The sequence below is a fragment of the Rattus rattus genome, chromosome 1 (genome assembly GCF_011064425.1).
Source record: "Rattus rattus isolate New Zealand chromosome 1, Rrattus_CSIRO_v1, whole genome shotgun sequence".
Classification (NCBI taxonomy): domain Eukaryota; kingdom Metazoa; phylum Chordata; class Mammalia; order Rodentia; family Muridae; genus Rattus; species Rattus rattus.
The window spans coordinates 230310421-230327056 of NC_046154.1; the positions used below are offsets into that span (position 1 = coordinate 230310421).

The 16636-nt window shown below is 39.4% G+C and overlaps 1 non-coding gene across 1 annotated transcript; it reads left to right on the top strand.

Moving 5' to 3' along the window:
* The first annotated feature begins 1260 nt into the window (after positions 1 to 1260).
* On the top strand, positions 1261 to 1333 carry Trnak-cuu. Its single transcript has one exon. It is a non-coding gene; the product is annotated as a tRNA-Lys (tRNA).
* Positions 1334 to 16636: the final 15303 nt, after the last annotated feature.

A 16636-nucleotide genomic window follows, 5' to 3' on the forward strand; every position in this document is an offset into this window, starting at 1 on the left:
CATTGGGGAACCTGTTACAAACTCAGGTTTGGGGAGAAGGGCATACACGTTCAGATTTGTGTAAGAAAAAGCTTTTCCTATATATAGCTATTTTGTTTCTCAATCCCTCCTACAGGGGAGATTCCTATTTAATATATTGCAACCGTTAACTATAATTGTCGTATTTGCTATCCCCAAACTCCAGTTCTGACCAATTTGATTCTCCCCAAGCTGATTCTTGTGTTAATAGTCTTCCTTTAGTTTTCAGTCCTTTCCACCAAAGTGCCAATTCTAGAATTACAAGCTTCTGCACTGTCCACTTATATTTTATCTCCTCAACCTCGTGGCCAGCTATTTCTATAAAAATCCCTGGTTCTTTTTTTAAAATTGGGATTGTCATTTAAAAATTAGGCTATCATATGCTTTTTACAAAGAAGAAAGACAGAGTTTATTGTCTCATTTTTTTATTCAAATCAACAACACAAGGTATGTCTTTACCTTTCCTTAATCATATCTATATTCCCGAATATGTTAACAAATGCATTCATCTTGCTTAATCCACAGAATAGAAGAATATTGTTATAATTGATTTCCCAACAGCAAGACTAACAACAAAACTACTAAGAAAGTTCAAAATTCCTTTGTGAGTTGTTTTTGTCTTTAGGAAACAGTAAATCAAAGGCCTGTACAGTGTCCTACAGACAGGCTTGATCTAGCTGCTATTTTAATCCCGGTGCAAAGGCAGATTCAGATTGTGGGGACTTCTATCAAACCAGAAGCACAGTCTGTTTTTGGTATATCGTCTCAGAAAGCAAAAAAAAAGCAAGATTGAATGCTCAATATTAAAACTAGAGGGACGGAAACTAAATAAAATCCAAAATCTTGGATTGTCAAGAAGAAATCACCAAGTTTTTATATTGGTCTATGTGACAATAGCCTAAAAATAGGCTATATTTTGATAAAATAATTGCACACAAGTCCATTAAATTCCTTAGATGTGATAATGAATGTTGTGTTCATGGGATGTCTTTGTTCTTATAAAATGTGTGTTGACATTTTTTAGGAGGTCCTTGATATCTGTAAATGACTTTTAAATAAAGGAAGAGAACTCTGATGAAAATGTGGCAAACTAAAAACTTTCAAGTGTAGACAGATAAATGGCAAGAAATAGCCCCAAAGTCAATGTGGCAGAATTAGCAACATGAGAATCCAGTAAAATGTAAGTAGATCTTCCAAAGTTCTGTAGGCTTATTATTTTTTTCCAAATATAGTTGAGGGTGTGCCCGGCTAGCTCAGTCAGTAGAGCATGAGACTCTTAATCTCAGGGTCCTGGGTTCTAGCCCCACGTTGGGTGCAAGTGGTTTTGGTAACAATTCAATCTTATATCAAATATAGTTGAGGATAGTATTACAGAAATTATATTATGATATCCATCTGAAAGCTTCGAAAGATTCTGATCTTAAGAAGATCATGGAAACATACATTTTATCAACAAAATTAGCACCTCAAAGAAAAGCTGGGTCATCATAAATGCTTTTTTTTTTAAACAAAAGAAAAAGAAGAAGAATTGGCAAAGGGTATCTCTTGGATCCATTATTTGATTATCTAAATAAAATTTTATTGTAACTCAGGTCCATTCTCATATTAATTTCCATATTATCGATGGCTGTTTCCACGGTATAATGGCAGGAAGAGTCGAGTCATCATGGCACAGTTCCAAAACCCCACGAGGCTTAAAATATTTCAAACCCAACTATTTGCCAAAAAGAATAATCTCTCTGCTAATATATTAAAATGCTGTGAAAAGTTCAAGAAAGAATTTACTTTTTGTTGTTTGATGATCAAGATATGGGCTTCACATATATTAGATGAGTTATCACTAAGCTCTAGAACCACTTAAAAAACAAACAAACAAATCAACAAACATAGAAACAAACAAAAGACCAAAATCAAACCAACCAACCAACCAACCAACCAATCAAACAAACAAACAAAAAGCCAGGTGGTGGTGGTGATGGTGCAAGCCTTTAATGTCAGCACTCAGGAGGCAGAGGCAGGCAGTTCTCTGAGGTCAAGACCATCCGGTCTACTGAGTGAGTTCCAGGACAGCCATGACTACACAGAGAAAGCCTGTCTTGAAAAACCAAAGTGAAATGAAATGAAATACGGAAGAGCAGGTTAAGGAGCACTGGTCTGTTGAAGAGGAAGAGGAAGAGTTGCAGTCTGTGGTGGGCATCTTTATCTCGTAGAGGGAAGACAGGAGTCCCAGCCTGGAATCCCTCTAATAGTCAGTTTACAATGCTTCCTCTTGCCGTATTTATATTCACTCACTGAAGGAAAAGTCATCCATATTTATAAATGGGGACTTAAAACAAGGGGTGGGGTGACAAACAGACAGCAGCAGAAACAACGACAACAACAACAACAACAACAACGCAAGGTCTCCTCAGCATCCTGTTAATTGTAAGTGACAGGTTGGCCTCCAGTCACAGTTCGTCATATTAACCTCTCCTTTGTGATGGGCATCTGTCACATGCTTCACCCTTCACTTAGCTGTGATTCAGGTTTGGCATTGCTTGTCTTCTGAGAGAAGGCTTTAAAATTATTCTAACCAGAGTACAGCCACCTCCCCAAGAGGATTAACCTTTCTTCCAAATATTGGCAGCTCTAACATTTTTGTTCTAAACCCTGTCCCGTAGGCCTCTAAAAGATTACTAACCGCGTTGTTCCTCCGTGTTGTCAGCATCTATTCACCCACATAAAAAACATTTAGATTACAGTCAATTTTTTTCAGTAAAAATGCAAAAGCACTTTAGTGCCTTTAAGTTTTTTCCCCAGGAAGTCTAGTATCAGATAAATTTGTATTTTTATGTTGGTTTTTCCTTCTTCCCTCTCTCCTTCCCTCCCTCTTTCCCTACCTTCTACTCTCCTGCTTTTTCTTCTTTCCTCTCTTCTTTCCTTCCTTCCTATCTTTCCTTCTTCACATCCTTCATTTTCCTCCTTTCAATGAGAGCATTTTGTTCGTCCAATAGGACCAGCTCAGAGTCTGGCACAAAGTTCCATTCATCAGTGGAATCCAAAATTCCAGCAAGATTGACAGTATTTCAATTTTTCTTTGAGAAGCTGGTGATTGAAGGATGATGATAATAGGCTGACAGATTAATTTGTAGATTTAAGTTGTATTTATATATAATATTGATTAGACATGTGCATACAGGCTACATTTGGAATCATATTGGGCTATTTAATTTTCATTTCCAAAGAAAAACAACCTTTTTTTTTAAACTTTCTATAAGTAAATTGTAAACTACCTTGTAGCTTTGCTTCCAATTTCAGTTGGGTTATTACTAGAGAAGGAATGTCTCCTTTTACAGGAGAAACTAGTGTGAGCACCATGATAAGTCCCTAGGACTTTGGGTGACAGGCTGAAATGGTGGCAGATGTGCACAGCTAGAATGTCCGGATGTCTAAGAGAAGGCTCTGCTAGGCTTCCTTCAGTAGGGTTGACGTTCAGGAAAGCAAGGGGCCTGGGTTATTAGATTTCATTCAAATTAAAAATGAATTTAAATAATATTATCTGTTCCTATAAATAAATCCAAGGACATGCAAACAAAAAGACTGTAGCATTAAAATTAATTTAATAAATCCCAGTGGCACATTCCTGCTACCCACTCCAATGGCTTACAATGATTTTCATTCTTCCAAATGACACACCCACACCCATACACACACACACACACACACACACACACCCACACACACCCACACACCCACACACACACACACACACACACACACACACACACACACACACACACACCCACACACACCCACACACACACACACACACACACACACACACCCACACACACACACACACACACACACACACACACCCACCCACCCACACACACACACACACACACACACACACACACACACACACACACACACACACACACACACACACACACTCACAACCTCTCTATTTTGACATGCCTAAAACAGCTCAATGGTTGGACCACTTCTTAACAGCCATGTGGCTAATCCACCTCCCTCTGACAACCCTGAGCTATCACTTACTACATTCTGTATTCTACTTTGGCTGCTGTGGACCCAGTTGGGCCGCCATTGTGGACTGCATTCTCCCAGCTTCTACACGGTGGCTATGCCTCCTGCTCCTTCTCAGGCACTCGGTCTCCCCTCTTCTACATCTTCTTACAAGATGCATCTCCTCTTCCTCCTTCCTCTCTGTCCATAGCCCGGGAATCCTAAAAGTCCCTTCTCTGTCTGCCTTTCCCAGCCATTAGCTGCTGGCATCTTTATTTATCAATCAGAACCAACTGTGGGTAGGATCCTAGAAGATCCTGCAAACAGTCATTTTTTAGGGGGGCATAATTAGCATTCACAATAGAAAATAATATCATCTATCCCTACACATAAAGCTGAGGACATGCAAACAAAAAGACTCCTGAAGGCTGTTTGGTTGTTAGGTTATGATTTACTTATAGATGTAAATAACTGAATTACTGGTTTGATTTCAGCAGGTGGTATGTAAGGTAAGTGACTCTGTGCTCTATGACCCAATTTCATCTTCTGATTGGACAGAATTTTTGAGCTTTAAGGGCTGCGCCGCCCAACTCTCCTCACAAAATTGGTGCTCCCAAATCTATGGTCTTTAGAGCTAACTACTTGTCTTTCTGTCCTTCTCCAGAGTGTGACATTTCAAACCATGTTCAGACGTTTGATAGAAATAAAATGGTTAGTCAGAGCAGCTCTGACATGCTACATTTATCTATCAGGAAAGCTCTCTGTATCTTCCCAAGTACTAATTGTCAGGAGTTAAGTACTTCCACAGGCCAGTAGCAAAAACAAATGAATGAACAAACATGATGTTATTAAACAGCTTCAAATATGGGACATGTGTGGATACAAAGCTTGGTCTTCCTTGAGTCTGCAAGGACTTTTGCATTTTCTGTGCTTTTTATTCCCTATATGTGGTCAATCCAGAGAAGAGCATTTCTGGGTAAGTGTGTACCGTAAATGTGTGTACCATTAATGTCTGTGCTATTTTTAGGTATTTCATTTGATTAACGTGACTATGCACAGTACAGAGACTATGTAACCATGGCTCCAAAGTACTTTGGAAAGTAGAGATTGTCGCTCAGTCATCACTTAGTCATCTCAGAGAGAATCAGAAGGTTCAACTATTTCAGGGCTTTCAACCCTTACAGTGCTTTAGGATTGGGTAGTTTCTGAGAGAAATAGCCTTCCTCTTTCTTTCCTTCCTACACAACTCTAAGACGACCATACCGTCTAACCTTTCTCAGGTCCTGTGAATTTATGCCATGCCACTGATGGAAGATACCATCATTTCAAGCAATAATATGATGACTTTGGCCATTGGCCCTAAGAACATTCTAGAGAAGTAGGTCAGCTGTTGGCAAATAGAAGCTTAGGACTTTACCATGGCTATCATAATGCAAGGTTTTTGAGTCAAACATGAGTATCTGAGGAATCACTGTTTCAGATGATGCTGAATTGATTTAAGTTTTAATTCTGATTTAATTTTGTCTCTCCTACCCTTGACCTCAGTGTTACATAAACATTCCAATAATTTCAGTAACTGTTATTGACTAATATGTAAGCATCCTGGGCTAGACGCTTTTATGAGATTAAAAAGAACCATAGAACTCAGTCTCTGTTCTCAGGGGCTGTATAATTTGGATTTTATAAGAAAAGAATTATGTACAACTACCAGAGAGTAGAAGTAAAAGTAAGAATAATAGGTCTCATAGCATGTGTCAAACACAGAATTCGGTGCTGTGCTTCCATGATTTAATCCTCGTAACAACTCTCCGAGGCAATGTGGTTATTCACTCCTTGCTGGAGGAAATTATTGAATAACTTGCCCAAGGTCACAGCTTGCTAATGATGGAGTTGGAATTCAACCTTACTTCTGCCAGATGTCAAAGCCTTATAGTTTCCCTGCACCACTCTGACTCACTAAGCATACACAGGGGCCTACTGTGATGGGAACTAAGGCCCTAACCATCCAGAAAACAGGGAAATGCAGAGTCCATACAAGGGCAGGGCCAGAGAGAAGTGAGCAGTTGAGTAAGAAATTGAAGAAATGGTTGGCTTGGGTTGGGGCAGACTGGCAGGTGGTAAGGAGGGTGAGCTGGTTGGGTGTGAGCTGGCAAATGGCACATAGATTGGTTAATGCTGTGGAAACCCAAGGTGCTCTCAGAGGTTAAGCATCTCGTGCAGCTAGCTGCACACATGCTGGTCAGCATGCCCGGATGTTCTGGTAGCTAGATTTAGAACTGGGTTTCTTTGTTCAGAAAGATTATTTCTTTTGCTATGCTTCTTGGATGCCTGTTTTCGGTTACTCCCTAGGATGAACGAAAATCAAGATTTAGCAGCATCTGTAGGAGGAGAAGAAAGAAGGTCTCTGCCTGTTAGTGGTGTTAGACACGCTTGTTTCATAATACAGGTCTTTGCACAGGTTTGTGAAAAAGCAATCAGAATATTGTCACAACTAAATCACCACCCAAGGATTTTACTTGATGGATGTATTTTAGAAAATTGAGAAATCTTACCAAAAATTTGTCTAATTTACCTTCTAGCTTGTTTTGGGAAAAGAAATCAATCAGATATAATCAGTGCAGTGTCTAGTTCCTAGAAAGACAATGCCTGTTTATGATTCAGGATTGGGTTACGTCAAAACTTCCTTCATTCTCACAGTGACTTCAGGATGGAGTGATGGGTATCCCCTACTTTACACTAGAAAACTGAGGCACAGGCAAAGAAGCAAAACTTTGTTATCAAGGGACTTTTAATGTTTTTTGAATATATTAAATGTACATGATAAGGAATTCATCACAATATATTCATACATGGTCATGATATCTTGATCAGTTTTTGCCACCTCTGTTACCTGTTTTGTCGTCCTTCTATGCTTGATAAGCTCTTACTCCTAACTAGCCCTTCTTCAACTTTTATTTCTCACTCACCACACTGTGAGCATATGTGATTCACATACAATGTGTTTCATTGGGGTTGTTTAAGGGGCTGAGGGTGGGAGCTTATTTACAAGAGTGTGTACACTTTGCTGGTTGCTATACCACTGGGTCTACTTTTTCCAACCAACTTTTGATCTGCTGTAGGTGTAGAGACCTATATGTTCCTCCTGCTTCCATGACAGTATAGTTGTACAGTTCTCATAACTGCTGCAAATTCAAGTGCACAAGAGCCATGGCTGTGTCGGGAAGTCAACATTGCATACCACTCCCCCACTTCTACCAGTCCTTATACATTTTCCACCTCTTCACCCCTCTACTTGTGGAATGCTCGCTGAGCCTAAAAGAGGGTGTTATAGATGTCCCAGTGGCTGGAAGTTCTACTGCCATTTATTTGACTAATGATAAGCTTCTGTAGTCAACACAGGCCACTGTGGAAAGAATCTTCTCTGAGTAAAGCTGATAGCAGCATTCTATGTGAGTAAATATAGCTATTTAGAAGGCATCGCGACAGGCACGTTATGATTGGAACCAGGTGGTAGGGCCCTAAAGCGCATTTTTTTTTTAATCAACAGTGTTGATTTCTTCTTGTTTTCAACTGGATCTGACCTGCTTTTTTGTATGTGATCGATGTCAGCCTTTGAAACTGGCCCATGTATTCTTTGCTACTCTTTGCAAAGCAATGAGTAGGTTGATGTTTGCTCTTGCTCCAAAGACAGGATCTAAAGGGAAGCTTTCATTGTTCTATTATAGGTTGATCTTAGAGTTGCGCCATGAAACACAGAGGGAGGGGGAGGAGGGGGAGAGAGAGAAAATACAGAAATATAGTCTTTTATTCATATATATATAGGTATAATGAATAATACAAATATTTATACATACACTACATACACACACATCTACATCTATATCATCTATATTTATAATCTCTCTCCATATATATATATATATACATATATATATATATATATATATATGGAAGAATATATATATTAGAAGATTTGTTCAGGGAAGACACTGGCCCAGACCCTAAGTAACATATATAGAAGGCTAAAATAACAATGTTTCAACTTGATACAGTTGCCTTGCTACTCAGAAAGCTGAGGAAGAAAACAATTTGAAGGCTTTCCTGGGCTATATAATAATTTCAAGAACCAATTTGTATAGTTTAATAAGGTCCTATCTCCAAATAAAAATAGAGGCCTGAAGACATCCACAGTGGAGAACGGCTGCTTAGAAGGCCCTGATTCAATCTTTAGAAGTGTAGACAAGAAAATAGCTATTGCTAAGCACATGTCTATTAAGCCTAAATAATCGTCATAGGGCAGGAGCATTACTTGGTGGTCAACAGTTACAAGTTACAAAGTATTTCATGACACACCATTTCATCTGCCCTTCACAGGAACTCAGGATGTTCCTCTGCTTCATTCACGTAGAAATGCCAGCTTAGAGATTTAAACCCAGTCTGACTCTTCTAGGGTGGACCACTCTACTCGCTCTGTCGTTTCTTCTGCATAGAGGAGTTGCAGTTAAGGCTGGGAGGGGTTGACAAGAGCCCTGGAAAAAAGCCAGCCAGAGTTAGATTTGTGCACAAGACATGGTATCAGTTGAGATCTGACGAGAACACATTATGCTGTTGGAGAGTGTGGGTCTCTGCTGTGGTCTATGTCAGTGGAGGGAGTCTATGATCAATAGCCCTGTTTTATCTGGGTGACTTGGCCACAAAACGCAGGGCTGTTGCTAGATGTGTGTGCCAACATATATCCGCCTGATTCTCTGTTAGAGTTTCTTGGAACACGCATTTAGAGCTAGCATACACACTAGCCTTGATGCCAGCAGAATGGTTCATGTCAGAACGGTTGATGTCTGAAGGGAAATGGATTGCAGCAGGAGGTAAGGCAGGCCAGGGCACAGCAATCGAGAATCCTCAAACAAATGGCAAGATTCAAATATTGAAAGACATAAAGCAAAAATATCCCACTGAAAAAGAAATAAAAGGACTGATAAATTTCCAAATGGGTCTCAGCTTCACTCATACCCAAATTAAAACAATAAAGCATTACTTTAAACATCCCTGGGAAGTTTGGTAACACCTAATCCTGCAGATCATGTGGAGAGATGACATTCTCACTCCTATCAGCGGACTGCACATGAAAGAGCTTGTCAGCAACATCTGTAATGCAAACACACTTTGACCTTGCCATTCTATTTTGGGGAGTTTTTATGATAGATGTACTCACACAAGTGCACAAAGATAGTAGGCAAGAAACTTCTTAGCAATATTTTTTTTTTACAGTAATAAAAGCCTGGAAACAATTTATGTGTCGATGAATAGGAAAAATCAGATGAGGTCATTTTAAAGAAATAAAATCATGGACACCTCTGCCATACCAATAATTATCTGTCCTATCAAGTGTATTGCATAATAGTAAAATAACATTTAGCAAATATCGATATGTAGCAAATAATATTTAGCAAAAACTAAGCAGATGAAGACAGATTATACAGTATGAGATTTTTTTCATAAACTAATTGATGATATAGGCATTTATATAGGTCAAGGCGTTCTACTCATTTGCTTCTATTTGTCTGTTCACATTAGAATACATGAAGATTGCATATGGAGTTAGTTATGGTATGTGAAGGGAATTGGGTGTTTTTTGCCTTATTGATTTAGAACTTGACCTTTTTTAATAGTCAAAATGCCAGAGTACTACGGTAGGCATGGTTCCTGAGGCACTGTCCCTTTTCCTTTGAGATGGTCTCTCACTGGCCTAGAATTCACCAAACACACTGGTTGGCTAGCAAGCCCCAGTGACTTATCTGCCTACCCTTTCTTACTGATGAGATCACTCATGTAGGATGTTTTGTTTTATTTAAAATATGGGCTGAGGATTGAATTCAGGGAGCACTTTCCTGACTGAGCTATCTCTTTAGACCCTATAATATTTAAATCAACTAATAAGCAAGCTATACAAACAAAACAACCCAAACATTAGAAAGTGCTATTAACCTAAAATCTAAGTATCAAGAATACTGGCAATAGCAAGTTAAACAAACAAAACCTCAATATTAAGAAGTGTTGCCAACATCAATTCCTAAGGACCACTGCGTGCTAGCAATATCCTTAAAAATAATAGCATAAACCTAGTGCTAAACAATTTTTATTCATGTCCATACAGTAAGCCATTTAATTCTGAAAGCAACTGCGGGATAGTAAATGTTTACATGACCACCTTAGTTTTACAGCTCCGTGACACAGAGGTGAATGTATTCCAAGACACGTAGCTAGTTGTGCTTCTGCAGGTGTGAGTGACGGAAGCCTATGATTCATGCTCTTGGCCTCTGTCCTACCTCATCTTTAAAGGTGAGATAGAAGGCTGCAAAGTCAGAACCGAGGTGAGAACTGATCTGGACCTGACGGCTAAAAGCCAGTAAATTGCCGTCACAGTTTTGGACATTTCTGGGTACACACCAGCCACAGCACTACCAGCCAAGGTAAATCTGATGGTTGTCTGAACTGAATTTCCTCAAAGGGTAGAAAGATAATATTTTTCTTCACATGAGCTTAGTTAACCTATTAAGAATTAGGGAGAAATATACAATGGGAATTCAATAAAATAATAATTTAAAGTATAAATATAAATATAAGATATAAAGTATTTTTGCTCATGTCAAAAAAATCTAGGGATAATGAAGAGCTAATAAGGAGCACATGGAATCATGGATCAATGTTTCTTCCAACTCTCTACCTACTCTTCTGCATGCCTTTGTCTCCATGACTCAGACAGCCACTGGAGCTCTGGGCAGAGAAACCTTATTTCAAAGAAACCATGACAAAGAGAGGGGCAAGAGTGTCTGGAAATTGCTTAAGCTAGGCATGATACAAAATGCAGTCTTGATGTTAGTCTCAAAACACAGAGGTGAAGGATCACAAGTGCAGGACTACCCTTGGCTATGTTATAAGGCCAGCTAGGCTACGTGAAGTCATGTGCTAAAGCAATGAAAGATTCTCAGTGGGCATTCCCATATTCTTTTAGGTATCACTGTTCAGAACTTAGCCAGTTACAGCAATGGACACTTGAAGGTAATGAAGCTAGTAGATTCCGTTTTTAGACACTCATTGGCTTGGATAATGATTTAGTGTTCCATTACTAAGAAAAATGAAGAACACAGGCTGTAGTATATGCAACTAGCAGTTTTCCAAAAACATTATCCAATAGAATAGGGGTGGTGGGTGGAAAAGGATAGAGTTCCCATTCTACAGACTTGTAATGCTGAAGGTCATTTTACTTGGGGCTCTGATCTAAGTAGTTGACAAAGGACATTTGATGACTGTGGGTGCCTAAGTGTCCAAGGCAGATACTCAGATACTCATCAGCTGTAAAAGTGTAAAAGACTCTAAGAGAGAATGGAAAAATCTCAGGAAACACATTTGTCACCATTTTTGTCACGGTCAGATGTAAATGTTTATGATCTCTTTAGAGTTGTGTACAAGGAGGCTTACAGAACATTTCTGCAGGAGCTGCCATATTCTCAAATTTACAATGAAAGAATATTCTAGCACTCACCATACAGGAAACAGCTGAAGTATCAGCATCTGAACTCATCATTTTGCTTATTAGTTTTCCCCCCTAATCTAAATTTTGAAAGGCATAAGCTCCTTAACTCAATGATGTACCATAGAATGGCAAGGGGAAGCCAAACTAACAAGAGTTCAAGGCTGAAAGAAAAAAGAAATAAATTCCCACCACATATTTCTATTTTTTCAAAGAATAGATAGACTGTAGTGGGTTCTAATTGGCACCCCTTTAAGGTCCTATCACATTCTGACTTCCAGTTAAGTGGCAGTCTGGGAAGGTGAGAAATTTCTACCTACCTTAGAAAATGTCAAGGAACATCCAGCAGTGTGCACTTTAATAAAACAAAATAAAGTCAACAAATAACCCAGCTATCACAGAGCATCAGCAGTAAACTACAAGAAAGAATCAGGAATTGTCCTATAATATGATTGAAAACAGGGGTTGGCTATTGGTCAATGGAACAAATGGGGTCAACCACCTGCTTGTGTTAGCTGTTTGCATACAGACTGTGTTTGGAGAAATGGAAATGGATTTCCCTCTCTTCTCTTCCTCTTCTTCTCCCTCCCTTTCCCCTCTCCTTCTCTTTCCATTCCTCCCTCCTTCCATCCTTCCCCCTCCTACTCCCTCTCTCTGTTGCTAGGATTGAAAAGTAGATCTCTGTGGATGGTTGGCAAACATTTTATCACTGAACTACATTCCAAGCACTCTTGACACTTTCAAATAAGTGAGTTTCAGGCCCCAAGAAAATAATGCAAAATTCTGTGTTTGTTAATAAAGTCTTATTGAAACACAGCCTTGCTTCTGCATATCATGCAGCTCTGCTCAAAGTCATGGAAACTGATAAATTTGCTTTGTAATGCCCCAAATACTTACCTTGCTTTTTAAAGAAAATGTGTTGTTGAATTTTTATTTCATGTGCTCAATTAAATGTGAACTAAATAAAATACCCCCTCATTTTTAAAAAGTTATGAGTTCTATAAACATAATCTTTGAATCTCAATTTCCTTAGTGTCTAGTACAAATAATAATGTGTTTCACCAACTTTCATTGAGAGACAATACTGATGGAAAGCACCCATCGTACATCCTGAAACAGAATTCATCAATGAATGGTAACTAATATTTACTATTTTGTTTTCCAAATGTCGTCATTTAAAACTGGGCGTGCTGTGTGAGTTTACTTTCAACCTCTCAAATTGGAGGAAATGTCATCCTGTTGTGTTCAACATAGTGCCAAGACTTTATCGCAGTAGTTTCTTACTTGCCATATGATATTTTATTCATGTTTCTGCTTCTGGTTTTTACTATGACTCGTGAGATTTTTGAGAAAAGGGACCATGATATTGATAATTGCTAATTAGTGAGCAAGATGTAGTAGTGCCAGGGATTTAGAGTCCCATTGCTAAGCTAGAGATTATTACAGCCTAATTCTTACTCCAAAATTGGACTTTTCTTTGTCTCTTTCATTGGAACTCTTGACAAAGACATGCCTTCTCTTACTAGGCACTAGTTTTCCTTAGGAGTCTTAAGGAATGGTGTTGAACTAACCCTTCTCTCCAAATCCTTATAGAAATACTTTCACAGGATAAGAGGGTGAAGAACGAAGTGAGAGTCTAGTGGAGTGACTCTAGCTGGAAACAGAAAATGACAGAGAATGAAAGGCTCCTTTAGCTTTCCAGCACCACTGATCAAACATGAAATGAATGGATCTCATAGGACAGGGTTCTGAGTGTCATGTAGAAAAGGTCAGTGTCATATGTAGACATGGTAGTGTCACATGTAGACATGGGTAGTGTCATATGTAAACATGAGTAGTGTCATATGTAGAAGTGGTCAATATCATATGTAGACATGGTAGTATTATATATATACATGATAGTGTCATATGTAGACATGGGTAGTGTCATATGTAGACATGGATAGTGTCAGGAAGCCACAGCTCCCTATTAGTCATGTGAACATGAAAGGAAAAGCACCGATATTCTGAAACAGACTGTGTGCCTGAGCTTGGATGCTTGGCATGTGAGTTGTATTAAACACATTTCAACTAACAATATTTTTACACCCTACAATTTATTTATTGTTGGATAACATCAAGAGGTGTATTGAAATATGTGTAGTCTTTTCATTTTTACTGCCATTTTTAACTTAACTTGAAAATCTTTTATGATATGCTAAAAACAAGAACACCATAATGTTCTTTTATTTAATCCCTGTCCATTTTTTATCACCTACTCTTTACTGGACACCTGACTCTGTAAATGCTGGGCTCTCACTGGAACAAGTAGAGGTAAGAGCAATCATTTTCCATAGACATGATTGCATGCAGACTCCCTGTTTACAAGAGGAGTCACCACAGGGTAGTAAGAAGGAGGGGACTTGAAATTCATATCAGAAGCAAGTAGTAAATTAAGTGAGACCAGGAAATGTCTCACTTAATGATGTGCCAACAGAATATTGAAGGTTAAATTAGGATCAGTAATCAATGGACAAGATAGAGAGGGATTGTCATTACAAAGGGCAACACCAATAGCTTGAATGGGGAATCCCATGCAGTGGGGTATGAGCATTTGTCCTGGGGTGGCCATCAACTGGGGGCATTTGGGCTAGCTGCAGAGAAACAGGAAGGCAGATGCTCATACATCATTTCTGTTACACTTTAGGGAGGTCTTCTAGTAAAAATGGCTGAATCAGTCACATTAAGACCAGAGATTCTACTCAAGATACCCACTATACTTCTGTAGTACTCACGGTCATCTGCTCAGCACCCTTTAAGATTTTCTAAGGCTCCTTACAGTTTGTCACAGTTATGGACCTTCTGTGCTCTGTCTTGTCATCCTCTACCTCGGCCATACACAATCATGGTCATGCTGCTTCTTTTTTTTGCTCGCTGTCTTGGGATACCCTGGAAGCAGCGAAGTACACACAGACACCCTATTCTCCACTGTACAAAAGTCACTTTTCATATCTGGAAGAGAAGGGAAGACTCTTTTCCTATATCAGAACCAGACTTTCTCTGGCAGTAGTAGGGGCAAACTATGATCTGTCATTAAATAAAGACTCCACAAAATTGTTTCTTTGCTTTTAAACTGAGAGTACTAGGGAGTGCCCCAATTCCATATGACTTAGTAGAGGCAGAAGAGAAATCAATGTATATCTATGGTACAGGTCACAGGAGAACACAATGCAAGCAGTGATAAGTAAAAGAGGTTGTCTCAGTGGGGACTGAACCTGGGGCTTCATGCCTGCTTGGGAAGCTCTCTATCATACCACGGAGTCATAGCCCCAGCCCTATTTTGTTTTATTTCTGATACAGGGTCTAATTAAGTTGTCTAGGCTGGCCTTGAATTCACTCCATAACCTAGGCAGGCTTTCAAGTTCTGATCCTCCTTACAGATTTGTCAGTGTCTCAAGTAGCTAGGGTTACAGGTTTGTGCCAGGACGATGGGCTCCCAAGCCTGTTCTAACAACATTTATGCTTCTCTTATGCTTGCCTCCTCTAGAATTGAGGGAAAAACATTGAGTTGTGTAAGTCCTCCAGTTTTAGTCAGTCTTTTAGTGGCAGCTATAGCATATGAGTGACTCAGAAAACACCAGTAAAGGAAATGCATGCCAGTAACAGACTAGCAAGGGAAGAAACTCTCCTGTAGCTCAAGATTTAATGAGGGATCCCCATCAAAGTGACAGCCCTGCCCTCTCACTGTTCTCTCAGACAGTAAGTGAAGTTCAAAGGACTGGAGAGCTCAGAAAGACCAAGCCTTCCACAGTAGGACAGACTAACCCCTCTCTGAGACCTCACTAGCATCGGCCTCCTTGCAAAGTCCTCTTTGCAAAGCAAAGAACTTCCCACCTCCTTGCAGAAGGCCATGAGAGATCAGTACTCCCTTAACTCAGTGGACAGCTGACGCCTCACTTTCAGCATTAGGAACCTTACTCTTGCTGCATTTGCAAACCGTATCTCCAATATAACTTTATCCATGCCTCAAACTAATGCAAGAGAAAGCTGCATTATTTATTGGCCTCTACAAATCAACATCAGGAAGAAAAGGGGATTTCCAGAGATACTTAGGATTGGCATCTGTAGAGAAGAGAACAAGCAGACAGGCATATATTAGAGTTACTAAGCAGAGTGATAGTCTCCACAATGGTTAATAGTGCTCTATCTTAACACAGAGTTCAAGGGAGTTGAAGACTGAAAAACTTTTCATAGTGCTTAACAACTGGATGGGAAATGGTAACCTTAGCAACAACCTTGTCAAAGTTTTGTTGGCCGAGTGGGAAATATCACAATATGGGATGCTGGCATCGCTTCAACCTTGGCGCAAAGTGGACTAGTAATATAGTAGAGGGACGTGTAATTTGTGGGATGAGTTGCTTGCTTTAATTCAAGAGAAGTTGGGGGTATGGGGGACTCATGAAGAAGATCTTAGGTAAGCTATATTATGAAAAATTACTCCTTCTTCCTTCCCTGTAAGGTAGCACACCCGCTCATCCTGCTGCCTTTAGGTTCATCTATGTGATGTGCCACAGACAAGGAAGTGATTGGAGTTGACAGCATCAGTTCTCCTATTCTTTCCTTTACCCTACAGCTGTCCTAGGATGAGATGTGTGAGGTGGAACTGTAATCTGGCGCTAGCTACACTTGCCTCCCACTGACTCATTATGTGACTGAGAGATACACACCTTTTACATTTATTTATTTATTATTTATGTGTTTGCAGATGTGTGCATGTGTGCATGTAAGTATGTGCATGTCTGTGTGTTTGTTTGTGCGCGTGCGTGTGCACAGCACATCATTGCACAGCTGGAGATTAGAGATCAATTCTCTTATTCTACCACATGTGTCTAATGGATCAAATTCAGGTTGTCAGAATTGATAGCAAGTACCTTTAAGCCTTATAAGCATGGTGTAAGTCCAGGAATATATACTTAATATTTTGAAATTTGCTGTTATTAGAGAGCTAAAGCATATTTTTAGGGATGCATTTTCTTTTTTTTTTCAATCAACTTTTTATTGGTCCTTTTCTCATTTCGCATTATGCAACCCAATCCC